This window comes from Hyperolius riggenbachi, chromosome 5 (assembly GCF_040937935.1).
Source record: "Hyperolius riggenbachi isolate aHypRig1 chromosome 5, aHypRig1.pri, whole genome shotgun sequence".
Classification (NCBI taxonomy): Eukaryota; Metazoa; Chordata; class Amphibia; order Anura; family Hyperoliidae; genus Hyperolius; species Hyperolius riggenbachi.
In genome coordinates this window covers 354,264,063-354,276,242 of record NC_090650.1, presented here as the reverse complement: position 1 = coordinate 354,276,242, position 12,180 = coordinate 354,264,063, and the positions used below count along the sequence as shown (strand labels likewise).

At 46.1% G+C, this 12,180-nt stretch overlaps 1 protein-coding gene across 1 annotated transcript in view; it reads right to left on the bottom strand.

The window, feature by feature from the left end:
• Positions 1-9,210, bottom strand: part of LOC137517767 (NXPE family member 2-like) — a 55,900-nt gene extending 46,690 nt beyond the window's left edge. The window contains exon 1 of the mRNA XM_068234797.1: positions 9,112-9,210. The gene's annotated coding sequence lies outside the window, so the exon portion shown is untranslated. The remainder of the gene's footprint in view (positions 1-9,111) is intronic.
• Positions 9,211-12,180: the final 2,970 nt, after the last annotated feature.

Genomic DNA, 12,180 nt, shown 5'->3' with positions numbered 1-12,180 from the left:
GACCTCGAGAACTCTCTCTCATGTTAAGAGATAGTTTGCAGATCTGTCAGTGACACATCTCCTGTGGTGTCACTCACGTTCTGTTCTTCCCACTCTCAGTCTAGCTCCGCCCCTTGGGGGAGCTTCAGACCTGTGGAAGGAACCTGTTCTCATACAATATCTCCTCAAAGTATTACTGTTGCACAAAAACATTCTTATCACTCAGGTGTCCAGAGGTTAGAGATATATCTGATTATCGGTGATACTGCAGATCATCAATAATCGGGTATATATCTGTATTCTCGGTGATACTGCAGATCACCGGTAATCAGATCCTCTCTGTGTTACACCGATCGTTACAGTAAAAGGTTGCCTACACTGGTAGTGGGCCCCATAATCTCCTATTGCCCGGGGAGCCCATGAGTTGTCAGTCCGCCCCTGGTCCTGCTGCTGAGCTGCCTATCACTCACCCACTTTCCCTGGGCACCAGGCGGTTGACTGGATGATTGATTTTGATCGGCGAAATAGCCGATTGCGTTGGACGGGCAGGCGGCCATGGAGACGGTGGGTCACGTTGAAGAGGGCGGTAGCACAATCTGACAAGGGCCGCTCTGCTCCTGATGTAATGTCACACAAACACACTCCGCACTCTCGCGGGGAGGGGGATGCGGCCAGAGCCCAGCCCCCAGACAGAAACACTAAGACTGTCAGCAAGGAGGCGGGCATGGCCAAGGAGGGACTGTGTCATGTGCAGACTGCAAATGAGTCAGGCGGCGGGCCCATCCGCAACAAGGTTTACAATTATTACAGGGGGGGGGGGGGGTGAGTACAGTGGAAACTGTCTGTCTGTGTACCTACTGCTGTGCTGTGGTAAGTTCGGCCCCCCCTGTCACTACCTGAACTGGGGAGGCTCCTGTCACTACTTAAACTGGGAGGCACCTGTCACTACCTGAACTGGGGGGCACCTGTCACTATCTAAACTGGGGGGCCCTGTCACTACCTAAACTGGGGGGCCCTGTCACTACCTAAACTGGGGGCTCCTGTCACTACATGCATTGGGGGGATCCTGTCACTACCTAAACTGGGGGATACCTTTCACTAACTGAACTGGGCTCCTGTCACTAAATAAACTGGGGGGCTCCTGTCACTACCTGAACTGGCAGGCTCCTGTCACTACCTAAACTGGGAGGCTCCTGCCGCTACTTAAACTAGGGGGCACCTGTCACTAGCTAAACTACCCAGGCCAGCCAGCCCAGAATCACAGTCAAAAAGGCCACAGCATCACCACCAGTCAGGCCAGCATTTACTTCAACTAGCCAAGCACAGCCCAGCATCACCGCCAGCCAGCCCGGCCACAGCATCACCACCAGCCCGGCCACAGCATCACCACCAGCCCGGCCACAGCATCACCACCAGCCTGGCCACAGCATCACCGCCTGCCAGCCCGGCCACAGCATCACTGCCAGCCCGGCCACAGCATCACTGCCAGCTCGGCCACAGCATCACCGCCAGCCAGGCCACAGCATCACCGCCAGCCAGGCCACAGCATCACTGCCAGGCCTTTCAGCCCACACATCATCCCCAATCCAGCCAAAAACAGTATTGCCAGGCCAGCAAGGTACAGCAGCCAGTAGAGGAGAATTCAGAAGCCAGGTGAGAGGTGTCTACCATACTAAGGGGGCATTCTGCCTATTTATGTGAGATGCTGTCTATTTATGTGCCTCATGATTGCTGAATTTGTCTTGTTGGGGGCCTCATGGTTACTGAATTTGTGTTGTTGGGGGCCTCAAGATTGCTTAATTTGTATTGTTGGGGGCCTCATGATTGCTGAATTTCTCTTGTTGAGGGCCTCATGATTACTGAATTTGTCTTGTTGGGGGTCACATGTTTGCTGAATTTGTCTTGTTGGAAGTCACATGATTGCTAACTGCGAGACTATGGGAAAAGCTGAATCATCATCATAGGAGACAATAGCATTAAACCTACTTTTTTAGCTTTTTTAAACAGAAAATAAAACTGGGAAGTTCTAGAAAAATGAATACATTTTTCAGGAGAAGGATGGATGAAATTGTTTATCTTCAGAGTTTTTTTTCAACTTGGATTTTCCATAATGTTCATGTATGAGTTAAAACGTTTGTATTTCGTTTAAATTGCTGTTGGCACTTTGCGATAGATAAGTGACTTTTGGGTTGCAGTTTGGGCACTCGACCTCCAAAAGGTTCGCCACCACTGCCCTAACCTAATGTCCCACCATTGCTAAGTTAATGCATTCACCCACATTCTGGTCCATGGCCACACCCATTTCTCTCATTTTTCTGCTACGCGTGCTGCACAACGTAATTCCTTATTTTTTTTGTGGTGCTTCTCCCCCCCCTCCCCTTTTTTGCCCCCCCCCCCCCCCCCGGAACATTTTCTGCAGATGCCCATGGATATACAGTATATCAGGGGCAAACCCAGGATTTTCAAGGGGGCATTCCTGAAAGGTCTCCCTCAGCCGCACACAATACAGTATAATAATATGGTAGGACATCATGTTGGGTACACATAATGCAATATCCGGTTCAACTGACGGGATCTGGGGATTATTTCCTATATGTCTGATCTGCTCCCGCTCGACAACGGGATAGATCAGAAGCAGTTTGGATACAGATAATAATGAGGACAGCCGACATCGGTAATGAAGGGAAAAGTGAAGCATTCACCCAGCAGGAGCACAGGGCTGTGCTCATACCTGACTCTCTTAAGGTCCCCAGAGCTGCTCCATGCTCTGTAAACATCCTGCTGCTCCATGCTCTGTTCACATGCCGCTGCTCCATCCAAAATCAACTGTAGCAGGGAATCAAAAGGGGGCAGCGCCGTGAGCTGCAGGATACCTCCAGATATTCTGGTGTCATAACTTGTGCCGGGCTCCAGACACTGCACTGGCCCTGGGCTAAGGGGGATTCTGGGCAGATGTAATCCCATATATATATATATATGTATTGGGATGCAAAAGTTTGGGTAACGTTGTTAATCGGCATGATTTCCCTGTATAAATCGTTGGTTGTTACGATAAAAAATGTCAGTTAAATATATCATGTAGGAGACACACACAGTGATATTTGAGAAGTGAAATGAAGTTTATTGGATTTACAGAAAGTGTGCAATAATTGTTTGAACAAAATTAGGCAAGTGCATAAAAAAGGAAATGAAATCAATATTTAGTAGATCCTCCTTTTGCAGAAATTATAGCCTCTAAACGTTTCCTTTAGGTTCCAATGAGAGTCTGGATTCTGGTTGAGGGTATTTTGGACCATTCCTCTTTACAAAACATCTCTAGTTCATTCAGGTTTGATGAGCATGGACAACTCTCTTTAACTCACAACACAGATTTTCAACTATATTCAGGTCTGGGGACTGAGATAGCCATTCCAGAACGTTGTACTTGTTCCTCTGCATGAATGCCCTAGTAGATTTTGAGCAGTGTTTAGGGTTGTTGTCTTGTTGAAAGATCTAGCCCCGGCGCAGCTTCAGGTTTGTCACTGATTCCTGGACATTGGTCTCCAGAATCTGCTGATACTGAGTGGAACCCATGCGTCCCTCAACTTTGACAGGCTTCCCAGTCCCTGCACTGGCCACACAGACCCACAGCATGATGGAACCACCACCATATTTTACTGTAGGTAGCAGGTGTTTTTCTTGGAAGGCTGTGTTCTTTTTCCTCCATGCAAAACACCCAAATAACTCAATTTTAATTTCATCAGTCCACAGCACCTTATTCCCAAATGAAGCTGGCTTGTCCAAATGTGCTTTACCATACCTCAAGCGGCTCTATTTGTGCTGTGGGCGGAGAAAAGGCTTCCTCTGGATCACTCTCATATACAGCATCTCCTTATGTAAAGTGCGGCGAATGGTTGAACGATGCACAGTGACCCCATCTGCAGCAAAATTATGTTGTAGGTCTTTGGTGCTGGTCTGTGGGTTGACTCTGACTGTTCTCACCATTTGTAGCTTCTGTCTATCCGAGACTTTTATTGGTCTACCACTTCAAGCCTTAACTTGAACTGACCCCGTGATCTTCAATTTTCTCAATATGTTCCTAGCTGTGTAAACAGACAGCTGAAATCTCTGAGACAGCTTTCTGTATCCTTCCCCTAAACCATGATGGTGAACAATGTTTGTCTGCAGGTCATTTGAGAGTTGTTTTGAGACCCCCATGTTGCTACTCTTCAGATAAAATTAAAAGAGGAGGGAAACTAACAATCGACCCCCTTAAGTACTCTTTCTCATAATTGGATTCACCTGTCTATGTAGGTTAGGGGTCACTGAGCTTACCAAGCCAATTTGAGTTCCAATAATTAGTTCTAAAGTTTTGGAATCAATACAATGACAACAGTGCCCAAATTTATGCACCTGCCTAATTTTGTTTAAACAATTATTGCACACTTTCTATAAATCCAATAAACTTAATTACACTTCTTAAATATCACTGTGTGTGTGTCTCCGAGTCCTATATGATATATTTAACTGACATTTTTTATCGTAACAACCAACAATTTATACAGGAAAATCATGACAATTAACAAGGTTGACCAAAACTTTCGCATCCCACTGTATACAGGCCCGGATTTACATCACAGGAGCTTATAGGCACAGATGCCCTGGCACCCTACACTTTTCTTTCCATGAATCTACATACCCCCTGCCGAACTGCACTGCAAGTGTGCTGGCTGACCCAGCTGTCACTTCTCCCTTACTTCCCTTGCTTGTCTTGGCTACAGGTGTCCCTTAGCATTAGGTAGCCAGAGATACCTTCAATATTAAGTAGCTAGTGAGGCCCCCAACTGAAGGGAGATCACGTCAGTGGAATGCTGAGAGCTGGGTGAGTAATCTCATTTATACTCCACCCAGGACTCTGCATAGGGAAGGAAGGAGGGGAGGGGAGTGGGCCACCTTTCCATCATCAAGCGCCTGTAGGCACGTGCCTACAGTGCTTTATGCTAAATCCGGCCCTGTGTATGTATATCTATATATAATAAAATCGAATGTATGTGTGTATGTGTGTGTGTGTGTGTGTGGTGTGTGTGTGTGTGTATGTGCCGCGATCACTCGAAAACGGCTTGACCGATTGGAACGAAACTTGGTATACAGATCCCTTACTACCTGGGATGATAGGTTCTGGGGGTCTCGCGGCCCCCCTTCAACCCTGGGTGGAGCTACAAGCAGCAAATCAGATTTCACCCATTCATGTCAATGGAAAAAATGTAAAAGGCTGCCATTCTCACAGTAATCAAGCCAGAGTCCCCACACTTGGCACAGTTGACCGAGGCTACAAATCCAGGAAAAGCGGGCGGAGCATAAAACAGCCAATCAAATTTCAGCCATTCATTTTAAATGGGAAAATGTAAACTGCAGCCATTCTTAGACTGTTAATCGCAGGGGTCTCAAACTTGCCACAGTTGGTCACTGGGTGAATGCGATTAAGATTCAAGAAAGTGGGTGGAGCCTACAACAGCCAATCAAAATTCACCTATTGATTTTCAAGGGGAATATTTAAACTGCTGCCATTCTTACACTTTTAATGGCAGAGGCTTCAAACTTGCTACAGTCGGTCATTGGGTGACTGGGGTTCAAATTCACTAAAGGGGTGGGGCCACAAACAGCCAATCAGATTTCCTTGGTGGATAAACTGCTTCCATTCACACATTTTTGATGCCAGGAACCTAAAGCTCACAAACTTGGTCATTGAGTGACTGTGTGTCAAGGTTACAAAAAGTGGGCGGAGCCAAAAACGACATTTACTGGGAAAATATAAACTGCAGCCATTCTTACACCGTTAATGGCAGGGTTCTCAAACTTTGCACAGTTGGTCACTGGGTGAATGAGATTAAGATTTTGGAAGTTGGGTGAAGCCTACAACAGCCAATAAAAATTCACCTTTTGATTTTTAAATGGAATATTTAAGCTGCTACCATTCTCTTATACTGTTAATAGCAGATGCCTCAAACCTGGTATAATTGGTCACTGGGTGACTGGGGTTCAAATTCAGAAAGGGGGCGAAGCCACAAACAGCCAGACTTGTTTATTTTTCAATGGGAATATACAAAGTATTGATACCAAGGACCCCAAAGCTGATAAACTTGATAATCGAGTGACTGTATGTCAAGGTTAGAAAAAGTGGGCGGTGCCAACAACAACATTTTTACCATAGCAGGGTTCCCAAACTTGACACAATTGCCCACTGGGGGACTGGGATGAATATTCAGAAATGTACATGGAGCCTACAACAGCCAATCAAAATTTACCTATTGATTTTCAAGGAGAATATTCACATTGCAACCATTCTTACACTGTTAATGGCAGAGGCCTCAAACCTGATACAGTCAGTCATTGCGTGACTGGGGTCCAAATTCACTACAGGGGGTGGAGCCACAAACAGCCAATCAGATTTGTTAGATTGATTTCAGCCATTCTGTTATTGGCAGGGTTCTCAAACTGGGTGGATGGGCGACACAGTTGGTCACAGGATGACTGGGACTAATATTCAGGAAAATGGGTGGAGCCTACAGTAGCCAATCAAAATTCACCTTTTGATTTTCAAGGGGAATATTTACATTGCTGCCATTCTTACACTATTAATGGCAAAGGCCTAAAATCTGCTACAGTCAGTCACTGGGAGACTGGGGTTTAAATTCTGAAGGGAGCGGGCCTCAGATTTGTTTAATTTCAATGGTAAAATGTAACTTATTGATGCCAAGGTCCCCAAAGCTCATAAAATTGGTCATTGAGTGGCTGTATGTCAAGATTACAAATAGTGGGCGTAGCCAAAAACAACTAACTTTTTTCATGGGAAAATGTAAACTGCAGCTTTTCTTCCACCGTTATTGGCAGGGTTCTCAAACTTTGCACAGTTGGTCACTGGGTGCCTAGGATTAATATTCGGAAAAGTAGGTGGAGCCTACAAGAGCCAATGAAAATTAACCTATTGATTTTCAAAGGGAATATTGAAATTGCAGTCATTCTTACACTGTTAATGGCAGAGGCCTCAAACCTGGGGTTCAAATTCAGTAAAGGGGTGGAGCCACAAACAGCCAGATTTCGTTGCTGGATAAACTGCTTCCAGTCTCACAATTTTGATGCCAGGAACCCAAAAGCTCACACACTTGGTCATTGAGTGACTGTGTGTCAAAGTTAAAAAAAGTGGGTGGAGTTAAAAACAGATTTTTCTGGGAAATTGTAAACTGCAGCCTTTCTTCACTGTTAATGGCAGGGTTCTCAAAATTTGCACAGCTGGTTACTGGGTGACTGGGATTAATATTCAGAAAAGTGGGTGGAGCCTAAAAATGTCACATGTCGCTTTTCAAGGAGAATATTAAAATTGCTGCCATTCTTGCACTGTTAATGGCACAAGCCTCAAACCTGGTACAGTTAGTAATTGTGTCACTGGGGTTCAAATTCAGAAAAGGGGACAGAGCCGCCCACAAACAGTAAATCAGATTTGTTTCATTTCATGGGAAAATACAAATTATTGATGCCAAGGACCCGAAAGCTCACAAACTTGGTCACTGATTGACTGTTTGTCCAGGTAACAAACAGTGGGCGGAGCCAGCAACAAATTTTACTGGGAAAATGTAAACTTCAGCCATTCTTACACTGTTTATGGCAGGGTTCCCAAACCTTGCCCAGATTAATATTCAGGGAAGTGGGTGGAGACTTTAATAGCCAATCAAAATTCACCTGTTGATTTTCAAGTGGAATATTTAAATTGATGCCATTTTTACACTGTTAATAGCAGAGGCCTCAAACCTGTTACAGCTGGTCATTGGGTGACTGGGGTTCAAATGCTGGAGAGGGGGTGAAGCCACAAACAGCCAATCTGATTTGTTTAATTTCTATTGGAATATACAAATTATTGATGCCAAGGACCCCAAAGCAAAGTGGGCGGAGCCAACACCAGTCAGCAAATACACTCTCGGGCAACGCCGGGCCATCGGTGGGCGGAGACAAATACAAATTTCACTGGGAAAATGTAAACTGCAGCCATTCTTACACTGTTAATGGCAGGGTTCACAAACTTTGCACAGTTGGTCACTGGGTGACTGGGATTATTATTCAGAAAACTAAGTGGAGCCTACAAAAGTGAATCAAACTTCACCTATTGCTTTTCAAGGGGAATATTTAATTGCTGCCATTCTTGCACTGTTAATGGCACAGGCCTCAAACCTGGTACAGTTGGTTATTGGGTGACTGGGGTTCAAATTCAGAAAAGGGGGTGGAGCCACAAACAGTCAATCAGATTTTTTTCATTTCAATGCAAATTATTGATACCAAAGACCGCAAAGCTCACAAATTTGGTCATTGAGTAATTGTGTGTTAGGGTTAGAAAAAGTATGCGGAGCCAACGCCGGGCAATCAGCTAGTATATATATATAATATATATATATATATATATATATATATATATATATATATATATATAACCAAATGCAGGTAGTTCCTGACTTGTGAACGCCTGCCAATATGAAAGTCCAACCGGCGGCATTGTCAGGGACCCCATGTACTGCAGAGGGGGACACGGGGACAAATGGTGGTCATGTACAAAGGGTACAAAGGGGCATAGAGGAGGATACAAGGAAAACAGAGATGGACACATGGGGACAGAGGAGGACACAAGGGGGACAGAGGAGGACACAAGGGGGACAGAGGAGGACACAAGGGGGAAAGAGGAGGACACAGGGAAACACAAGAGGTACAAGGGGGCATGAAGTACAAAGGGGGCATAATCCACAAGATGCCCCTGCACCGTGGATGCACCAGGTTTGGTATATATTTTTTCCCCTGGTTTTTGTCTTCTAAACCTCAGTACGTCTTATGGTCAGGTGCGTCTTACAGTCCAAAAAATACTGTATACATATATAGGGTGTAACTACAAATCATGGGGCCCCCTGGCAAAACTTTGATGGGGCCCCCCAATATTCACACCCTTTCCCTCCAGTGGTGTACCTTCCATAAAGCTGCAGGTGCTCACAGCACCGGGTGTAGCCATGGCTAGGGGTGCCACTGTGGTGCTCAGCCACTGTGTTCTTCCATCTGGGACCTTTTTTATAGTTGACCCTTTCCTATTTTGAGATTGTAGTGGTGTAACAAACATACCTGATGTTGTCTCCAGCAAGTGCTTGGGTAGTGCTGATCGGCTTCAGCAAGCTTCCTGTTCTGCTTTCTCCAATGGCATCCCCTGATCCCCTGTAGATGTGAGTCAACATGCTGTTTCTGGCAGTACCCATAGTTGGACGCGTGCAAAGCAGAGCTGCCTTTATAGGCTTAGGAGGCGTGTTTGAAGAGTGTCAGCTGATTGCTGCCACTTTCTTCAGGAATGTTGCTGATTGGTTGTTTGTCCTGGAGGCTTGGCCTGTGAGCCAGGTCCTGCTATAAATTGCCTGGCTGTTCATTCAGCCAGTGTCTGTTATAGCTAAGAGCTTGCTGTGTGCTATGGGCCTAGTTAGACTTTGTGCAATGTCATATATTGGTTCATAGCCGATATATATACGTTCACTAGTTAGCTTGATATATTATTGTGGTTTGTTTATTGTGTTCTGACCGTCTTGCTCGTTCTGACTTCGCTTCTGCCTCATCCTTCTGTACCTTTGCCTATCTGATTATTGTTGCTGACCTTTTGCTCATTCCAGACTACGCTTGTGCCCATGGATGAGCAGAAGCTACGCCAATATGAATTTACGCATTGTAGTTCGCATCTACGCATTGTATGTTGTAGGTGAAGTTTCAAAACTATGCTTATGAATTTATGCATAGCTTACGCCCACTATGCGTAGTTAACATGTGTATTGCGTAGTGAACTACGAATGCGTTACACGTGTCTAATTTTCCGTGACCGATTGTATGCTTGCAAATTTATGCATTGAAAAGGGGAATGTACACATAGAAGAGTTACCGGTATAAGCATTAAAGAGAAATGAATGCGTAACATTTTCTGCATACGGGCATAAGCATCCGCATACACTATGCTTTGCACTACGCGTAATTGAATAAATAATATTTAATGCGTAGTCTACGAAATGCATAAGAGATGAATATTTGATTTCGAAGCCGTAGTTTGGCGAAGCATAATTGCTTAAAACTATGCTTAGTTCCAGCGTAGCGATGTTGGCTGACTACGACCATCCCTGCGTGCCTACTCCTTCTGTACTTTCAGTCATCTGATTCCTGGTTTGATCTCGGCCTGTTCTGACTATTCTTCCTCTTCCCGTGCTTGCAAGTAGTTAGTACTTGCAACACAGTTCTTAGGTCTAGGGAGGCATTTTTATTATTTTCTTGTATTACTCTGGTCTCATTCATGAGTTCCAGTCTTTTCTGTTCCGCTGGGGATACGTTACCACTCAGTGTAACAAGTGGCTTCTTTTAACAGCATGTCACTAGTGTTGGGCGAACAGTGTTCGCCACTGTTCGGGTTCTGCAGAACATCACCCTGTTCGGGTGATGTTCGAGTTCGGCCGAACACCTGACGGTGCTCGGCCAAACCGTTCGGCCACATGGCCGAACTAAGAGCGCATGGCCGAACGTTCCCCGAACGTTCGGCTAGCGCTGTGATTGGCCGAACGGGTCACGTGGTTCGGGCCCGAACGCGCTCTGATTGGCCGAACGGTCACGTGGTTCGGGTAAATAAATACCCGAACCACGTCATATCTCCGCCATTTGTCTGTGGGTTTAGCTTTGGGTAGGCAGGCAGGGTAGTTCGCTCTCCAGCCACGCTAGCCAGGGTCCCCCCCAGTCATTGTGTGTCGCTGCTGGGAACAGTAGTACACCGCTCGCTCAGCCACACTATATATAGCATTGTTTACTGCCACTGTGTACCTCGCTCAGCCACGCTATATATATAGCATTGTGTTTTCTGACACTCTGTGTACACGGCTTAGCCTGACTAATATAGCATTGTGTGTACTGCCACTGTGCACCTCGCTCAGCCACGCTATATATAGCATTGTGTGTACTGCCACTGTGCACCTCGCTCAGCCACGCTATATATAGCATTGTGTGTACTGCCACTGTGCACCTCGCTCAGCCACGCTATATATATAGCATTGTGTTTTCTGACACTCTGTGTACACGGCTTAGCCTGGCTAATATAGCATTGTGTGTACTGCCACTGTGCACCTCGCTCAGCCACGCTATATATAGCATTGTGTGTACTGCCACTGTGCACCTCGCTCAGCCACGCTATATATAGCATTGTGTGTACTGCCACTGTGCACCTCGCTCAGCCACGCTATATATAGCATTGTGTGTACTGCCACTGTGCACCTCGCTCAGCCACGCTATATATATAGCATTGTGTTTTCTGACACTCTGTGTACACGGCTTAGCCTGACTAATATAGCATTGTGTGTACTGCCACTGTGCACCTCGCTCAGCCACGCTATATATAGCATTGTGTGTACTGCCACTGTGCACCTCGCTCAGCCACGCTATATATAGCATTGTGTGTACTGCCACTGTGCACCTCGCTCAGCCACGCTATATATAGCATTGTGTTTTCTGACACTCTGTGTACACGGCTTAGCCTGGCTATATAGCATTGTGTGTACTGCCACTGTGCACCTCGCTCAGCCACGCTATATATAGCATTGTGTTTTCTGACACTCTGTGTACACGGCTTAGCCTGACTATATAGCATTGTGTGTACTGCCACTCTGTGTACACCGCTCAGCCAGACTATATAGCATTGCGTACTCTGCCAGTCAGTGTATATATTGCTGGGATCAGTAATACTCCACTCACCGCCAACCACTATATGAGCTCACCATGAGTTCCTCAGAGACCTCCGCTGTGAGCAGCACTCCCAACAACAGCAACAGCCAACGCCCCACGCAAGCTATGACATCCACTACAGCAGCCAGTGGTCAGCAGCAGCCCTCCCCGGAGGAGAATGTTGTGTCCATCGGTCCGTCGCCAGAACGATTAATGAGGGCTGCCATTGAGGAGATGATGGGGCCTGATGTGGAGGAGGAGGTCGGGCTCAGGCCAGCATCCCAAGTTAATGTTGAGGACGATGAGGGGTCTGTGTCTGGGGATGTTGGGGTGGCAGAGGTGGTGGGTGGGTCAGACTCAGGAGAAGAGTTGTATGATGAGGATGATGATCGGGACCATCTGTATGTGCCTCAGAGTCCGACCCCGGAAAACATGTTGTATCGTGTGTTTAGGTACTAA